Here is a 7,910-nt window from a genome sequence, read left to right as displayed (position 1 = left end):
CAAGTACTGGGCAATAATGTAGGTTACAAGCTATGTTTAAATTAATTGATTGTGAAATAGACTATGAAAAAATTATATTAGGAGCCGGCCCTAAATATTTCTGTCTCTAGAAACTCAAAAAAAAAAAAAAAACTGCTAGGTGCGGATCAAGTGAACTTTTTAATTTTACACCCATTAATAAAAACTTGATACATAGAAGATTCACTAAATTGACCAATAGAAATGCATATAGAGTATTCCATTTATTATGCTATCTTCTCCAAAAACCCAATTCACTCTGACATTTCTCCAAAACAAAACCCGATCTCCCTCCTCTCTTGTCGTTTGTTATCCCACATAATGTCATAATTTCTGTAAGAAATGAAAATATTTCATGGTTATGATGATTTTAGGGTTGGATTGGATGTATTTGTTGCTCTGTAATGGCAGGGGCTGGGACTGTAGTTGATGAACGAGTATATTTGCTCTATATTTGCAGTTGTGGGTATATTTGCTCTACTTTTACAGAAACGATGTTAACAAAAAATAGAGAAATTAATCATATTTACATTTATGTCCAATAGTTTTATCAGATTGATTTGCGTTACTAGGTTGAGACGATGGATTAAGAAGAGGGAGATTTTCGGTATTGAGATGATGCATAGAACGATGGAGAGAGACCAAGCTTTCGACGGATTGAAACCACTGGGTTGAGAGAATGGTGTCTCCTGAGAAGAGGGAGATTTTCAGAGTTGAGAAGAGGGAGATTTGTGAGGAAGAAGATGATGGGGGTGAGACGATGGTGTCTCCTGAGAAGAGGGAGATTTGTGGGGGAGAAGACGATATGTTGAGAAGAGGTTCCACTGGACTCATACTTAGAATTAGCCTAATGCTCTGTATTACGTGTTTTAATTTTTATAATTAGCCTAATGCTCTGTATTACGTGTCTTAATTTCATTGGTCGGGTGTAAAACAAACAAAGTCACCCTTCTGGTTTGAAGCTTTTCTAAAAAAAAGATCACTTCAGAGGGGGAGGTCCCTCCCTCCCTTCCCCCAGGGCCCAGATGCAGTTTGTTAGGATTTTTTTTCCACCCATAGAATGTCTTAGGCCCAACCATTAGAGGACTCATTAGAAGATTAAATAATAGAGAAGAGTGAGGGATAAGAGAGATGAGTGATACAGGTGTAAATGGAGAATGAGGGAAAATCAATAGAAAGAGAAGAAAAATGATGATTTGACATAAAGTAAGAAAAGATAAAGTGTAAGGTGTAAGGTCTCAGGAAAGAAAAAGTATAAAACTGATTTAAAACGAGTGGGGGTAGGCGATAAAAAACAATGAAAACTTACAGATTAGAGACTTTTTTGTACAGAGAGAAATGAGAGCCTGCAAGAGATTGTAAACAAATTTTTATAGTGGAATCTCTCATCCCCAAACTCCCTTGGACGTAGGCCTAGTGCCGCATCACGTAAAATCTGTGTATTCATCTCTTTATTTTCTACATTTAAATATTGTTCATCGCTATGGATGTAGGAACGGATACCATACAACCGCACCGGACCATTGCCGAGGGCTCACACACAGCACCGATTGAGGCCCAGCTCTGAAGACCTAAGTTAACAGGGTCTGGCCCAAGAGCGTGCGAAATACGACATCAATAGTGGTGCCGTCTATGGGATCGTAATAGATCTTGCATATCCTTCGTATGTCTGCGGCAACCCATTCCAGGCAACTCAAAAGAGATACAGAAGAAGCCATGGAGGCAAGGCTGAAAATCATGGAGGAATGAGTGACGAAGTTGACAGACAAAGTGCAAACACTTCGCAAAGAAAAAACTCTTCCTGATAAGTATCTTCATTTTTTCCACTTTTATTTTATAAAAAAGAATATTATCACAAAAAATGGGCGAGTAAACTTCTCCTTGGCCAAGCACTTAAGTGCTTTACATGCACGCAGTGTATAGGGCCAGGAACCAAAACTCCGTAGCCCCCAGGCTGCAAATACTTACTCATGACAATACGGTTTGTAAGGAAAGAAAGCTCAGGATATATGGAACAATCATGTGAACTGTAGGGAGGGACCCAGAGTGCATTGTGCACGTTAACAATGCACTAGAACAAGTGGTCGTGCATGGCATGAACAGTGCCATGCACGTACCAATCGGGTGCACGTTGTTGTGCACCCAAAAGCTCGCCGCACCATGCTAGGAGCCCAAACCACCTGTCGATGGCCTCCGCTCGGACCACCGGCGGTTTCCGATGGCAACTTCGCCGAAATACTTTGGCGAGAAGCCATGTACGGAGATACTGTGGGGCATTCCCCACAGCTTGCAGAGTAGGAACCCAGCCTAGTCATGGCACGGCTAGGAGGGGACGTCGGCAGCTGCCACACAGCCTCGCGACGTTTTCTGTCCACATCGGAGCTACTCGCGACCACCGAAGTTGGCCAACAGCCGCTAGAGGCCTCACACCTAAGCTCGCAGCAACGGAAAGAACCAAGGCCACGACCCCGCGATGGCGCAATTGGAGGATGGCATCGGGAGCCACTGTCTGGCCCACCAATGTCGTCTGTCTGAACTGGAGCTATAGCTGGCCATCCTCAACCGGCAGCACCCTCTAGCACCCGGTACACAACCCTTTTCCACGGTGGCTCTCCACGGCCCCTCTCCAAGGCCAGTGGATGCGCTCCTCGGCCATGTCACAAGCATGAACTCCACGACCTTGGGCCGGTTAACCGCGGCCTCCTAACAGCTCATCAACGGCCACTCTACGAGGCCCCCTCTCCATGGGCAGTTTGCTCCACAGCCTCCTCTCCATGGCCCTGCAACAATGGGCAAAACCACCCCTCAGGCTTAGCTTCACGGCCATAACTCCTCAGCCTTGCGGCAGCAAGCATAATCACCCTTCAGCGACCCTTCTCCATGGCCTTAACAAACTCCCCACGAGCATGGATTCCTCGACAGCAACTCTGGACGGCCAACCTATGTAGCCTCCTCCAACAGCACAGCTCACTCCTCAGCCATGCACATCGAGTGGAACTCCTCAACCAGTGCACTTGGTCAGCTCCTCGGCCCTGTGTTTGCCGACCAGTACATCTGGTCTTCCTCTCACCTGCCTGGAGCTTGGCAATGCATATCGGGCAGAACCTTTCAATTAAGGACATCATGGTCATGCATGGTCGCACATGGCGAGCACGTGGCCCACCACCTAACTCAACAGACAACATCACGACAATACACGATCATGGGAAGATGAACAAATCTAAAGATGGGTGACTTTTAAAAAAAAAAAGGAGAGAAAAAGAAATGGAAGAGGAAATAAAAGGGAAAAACAAGGAAGAAAAGAAATGACAAAACAATTGCGGGCAATTTCGGTCAAGTAATAGCAAGAAAAAATCCATCGCAGCAGCTACGCGCTCCAGTTTGTCTTCTTCAAAACTTATGTAAATTTTGTTTTACTAACGAGATTACTTCCTATGGTGTGAATTGTTTTGTACGACCCGACACTACAACAACATAATCAACCAAGCTCCATCAACAAAGTCAACTCTACTAAACGGGAACTCCATCAACAACTTACCTCCCCGTTGGGTCGTATAGGGAAAGGTAAGCCTTAAAGGTTGCTTTTTCCCTCTTATGGACGAGTGCGGGTCAGTCCTTGGCCACCTGAAGATAAGAATTTACCTTCCTCGTAAGCATTAACAGGCAGGAGCGAGTTTAGTAACAAATTTTCCGAACAACTTACCTCCCCACGAAAGATGTTAGGCAAGCAGGTGGCTCAGCCTCCTCGAAAGGCCCCTGCCGGTGAGCCGAATTACTTACCTTGACCCCCTCATGATGAATGAGTGGTTAGCCAACTGCTGTCCAAACTTACTTCCTCGTGAGGGTGAAAGGGAAAGGTTGGCCCCCTAGGGTGGCCTTATCCCTCCCGCGACGGAGTGCAGGTTAGTTCTCAGCTACCCGACATCAAAAAATTGATTACCTTCTTCGTCCGCTTCAACGGGTGGGAGCGCGTTCAGTAACAAACAGCCCGAAAAACTTACCTCCTTGCGGGGTACCATAAGGAAAGGTCGACCCTAAGATGACCTTATCCCTCTTGCAGAGGAGAGCAGGATCAGCCTCACGGCTACCCAAATACCTTACCCCAGCCCCCGCTATGACGAAGTGTAGGATCAACCCCAACCTGACCCAAACTTACCATTTCCTGCTATGTTAACTGGTAAGAGCAGGTCCAATAACAGACTGCCCGAAAGACTTACCTCCTTGCAGGATACCATAGGGAAAGATTGGCCCTAGGGTGGCCTTATCCCTCCCGCAGAGGAGAGCAAGATCAGCCTCAAGGCTACCCGAATAACTTACCTAGTCCCCCGTCATAATGAAGGAGCAGACTAGCCATATCGTTGTCTGAATTACCTCCCAGGGCACAAAGAGGCAGAATGACATGAGGCATTCCAACCTCTCCCCGATAGAGAGTGGGCCGAGTCTATAGACAGCCCGAATAATGAAGAAAAAGACAGACGTCACCAACGAAATCTACATCAATGGGATCACTATCAGAAGCTTACCTCCCCGCGAGGTGAAAGGGAAAGGTAGGCCTTAAATGTTGTCTTATCTCTCTTGCGAAGGAGTGCGGGTCGGCCCTTTGCCGCCCGAAGACAAAATATCCACCAACGGACTTACTTTAACAAAAGAATCTCCAACAACAAATCACCATCAAAGGAAACTCCACCAGCTCCAGCCTACCTCCCCGCGAGGCAAAAGGGACGAGTCACAACAGAGGCATCTTTATCCCTCTCACAGAAGAGTGCAGGTCGGCCTTTGGCCATCGGTCATATTTATCACGGAACGTCCTCTCCAGCAACAGAAGGCCGAATGGATAAAGCCTCAGACCTTCACCTCATCCTGGCAAAAATAGCTCAGGTTTGCGAATTCACTAACATGTTTGACTTGTACAGCATCTCTTACTTACCTTCCCATGGGGGTCAACAGGCGGGACCAGCCTTAGGGCGGCCCGGCCTGTCTCATAGAGAAGTGCGGGTTCAGTCTTTCTACTGCCCGACATTACTTATATCAACAGGATCTTCATTTACTAAATATCTACTAGCAAGATCTTCTTCTAAGGAATATTTATCGACGGGATCTTCTACAAAATATTTACCAGCTAAAACTTCATCTAAGGAATATTTATCGACATCTGCAAACATTTATCGACGGGATCTTCTGCAAATATTTATCGGCGGGATCTTCTGCAAATATTTATTGGCGGGATCTTCTACAAAATACTTATGGCAGAATCTTTATCTATTAAATATTTATCGGCAGGATTTTTATCTACAAAATATTTATCGACAGAATCTCCATAAAAATGAATCTTCGCAGACAAAAACTGACACTCTTATAATGCAGGAATGAGCAAATGAAACGAAAAGTTAAGGAAAAGTAGCGGGACAAAGTAAAAGGAAAAGAAAAGGGAAAGGAAATTAAGGAAATCGGAATGACAAAGCGACAACATAAAGGCTCGGCGGGATAGAAACCCACCTAAAGGCCAACCAGCAGGAAAAACAGACTATGAAATTCCCAGCGGACAAGTCCGATAGGAATTGATGGGGTAATGTTATGGGGTTTTTCCCCGGCCCACAGAATGTCCTAATCCCACCCACTGGGAGGACTCACTAGAAGATTAAATAATAGAGAAGAGTGAGGGACAAGAGAGGAGAGGGATAGAGGTGTAAGCGGAGAATGAGGGAAAAACAATGTTAGGAGAGGAAAATTGGTGATTTGACATGAAGTAAGAAAATATAAGGTGTAAGGTGTTAGGAGAGAAAAAATATGGAAGTGATTTAAAGCAAGTGGGGGGCAAGCAATAAAAGGAAATGGAAACCTACGGATTCGAGACTTTTTTCGACACTACATCACTTTTGGGATCTGATTTTTTTTACTTCTTCGGACTTAGAGACTTTTTCTTGATCCAAAGAACTCTGGAGAGAATTGATTCTTCAGTAAATGGCTATACAACTTCCATTATACAAAGAGAAATAAGAGTCTACGAGAGACTGTAAACAAGCTTGTTATAGTGGAATCTCTTATCCCCAAACCCCGTGGACTTAGGCCTAGTGTTGAACCACATAAAATCTGTGCGTTCATCTCTTTATTTTTTACATTTAAATATTGTTCATCGTCATGGACATATGAATAGACACTGTACAGCCGCACCAGACTATTACCGGGGGCTTACACACAGCACCAATCGAGGCCCAACTTTGAAAACCCGAATTGCTGGGGCCTAGCCCAAGGGCATGCGAAATACGACATCAACACAGTTTTTTTTCTCTATGTGTTTATTTTTCTAGTCGGTGACTAGGTTTTTTTTTTTTTTTTTTCTTTTTTCCCTGTCAAAGCATGGAGAAACGACGTTTGTTGCTTTTTGGTGACCAGCGACCACCACACGCACCACCGTGGGGTTCCTAAGTCACCGATCTTTCAGGCTGCCAAAGGTTTTTGACAAAAGGAGTTGCGCATGATCCACACTCTTGGGTCAAAGTTCGCTCATGGCCTTCATGCGCCACCACACAGAGGGCTATGCTGCATCTACGCGCGACATTTTATGGGGTCAACAATCTCGACATCTCGGGATTGAAGGCCCGACACACTCCCAGCGTGAAGCGTTTCCTTCATGCTCAATTCCAGCCTCCTTGCTCAGTGTTTTTCAGTTTTATGTGTTTTTCAAGTTTTTGTTTTGTTGTTTTTCTATTTTCTTTTGGTATTTCCTGTGTTTTTCTCCGTTGTTTTGTGTTAGGTAAAAACAAAAAGAAGTAGGCTATTAGACTTGTTTTCCATAGTAGTTGAACCCTTTCCTCCTTTGGAAAATGAGGGATAGTTTTCCCGTTCATGAGTTGGAGGATGAGGGGTGGTTTTCCCTCTCCTTCTTTGGAAGATGAGGTTTGGTTATCTCAGACAAACGGGGATTGAATTCTCTATTTTTACAGAGTCTCATAATCTCAGAAAGTTTTGTCATTAGAGAGCTTATAGAAGTTAAGACAATGTCTATCACAAAGAAATTTATGTGCGGATAGCCCAAACAGTGAGTAGTTTGACTTGTAATATGGATTTTTTTCCTGTATTTATTAGTTATAGCTATAACTTTGGTTTCATTAAATGAAATGAAGTTTATTTAAACAAAAAAAAAATTGTACGAGCGTTACGGATATATCGTTAAAGAAAAACAAAAATGCTACTACGGCATCGTGTCCAACGTGGCTAAAATGAAAACGACGTCGTTTTGTAAAAATGAAAAACAGAAGGGGCTCTGATCACCCTCAGCTTCTCTGTCATCATCTACAACAAGTAGATCTTGGATTGCAAGCTCTACAACTGGCTCTTCCCGATCTCGCTCACCATGATTCACATGGCCTTCTGCTCCTCCATCGCTTACCTCGTCATCTGCGTCTTCAAGGTCGTGGAGGAGCCCACCTCCATGACCCGAGACCTCTACATTAGGTATGTCGTCCCCATCGGCACCCTTTACTCCCTCTCCCTCTGGTTCTCCAATTCTGCTTATATCTACCTCTCTGTCTACTTCATCCAGATGCTCAAGGCCCTCATGCTCGTTTCCGTCTACTCCATCAGCCTTGTCTTCAAAAAGGATACTTTCAAGTTCGACACCATGCTCAACATGGTCTCCATCGCCATCGCCGCCTACGGCTAGGCCAAGTTCGATTCTTGGGGCGTGATGCTGTAGCTCCTGGCTGTCACATTTAAGGCCACCTGGCTTTTCCTAATCCAGATTTTGTTGAATTCCAAAGGTATTAGCTTGAATCCAATCACGTCGCTTTTCTATGTCGCACCGTGTTGTTTGGTGTTCTTGTCCTTGTCGTGGATGATAATGGACTACCCTTTCTTGAGGGACACTTCCAGTTTCCATCTGGATTTCGTGT

This window comes from Juglans regia, chromosome 7, assembly GCF_001411555.2.
Source record: "Juglans regia cultivar Chandler chromosome 7, Walnut 2.0, whole genome shotgun sequence".
NCBI lineage: Eukaryota > Viridiplantae > Streptophyta > Magnoliopsida > Fagales > Juglandaceae > Juglans > Juglans regia.
This window is presented reverse-complemented; position numbering follows the sequence as displayed.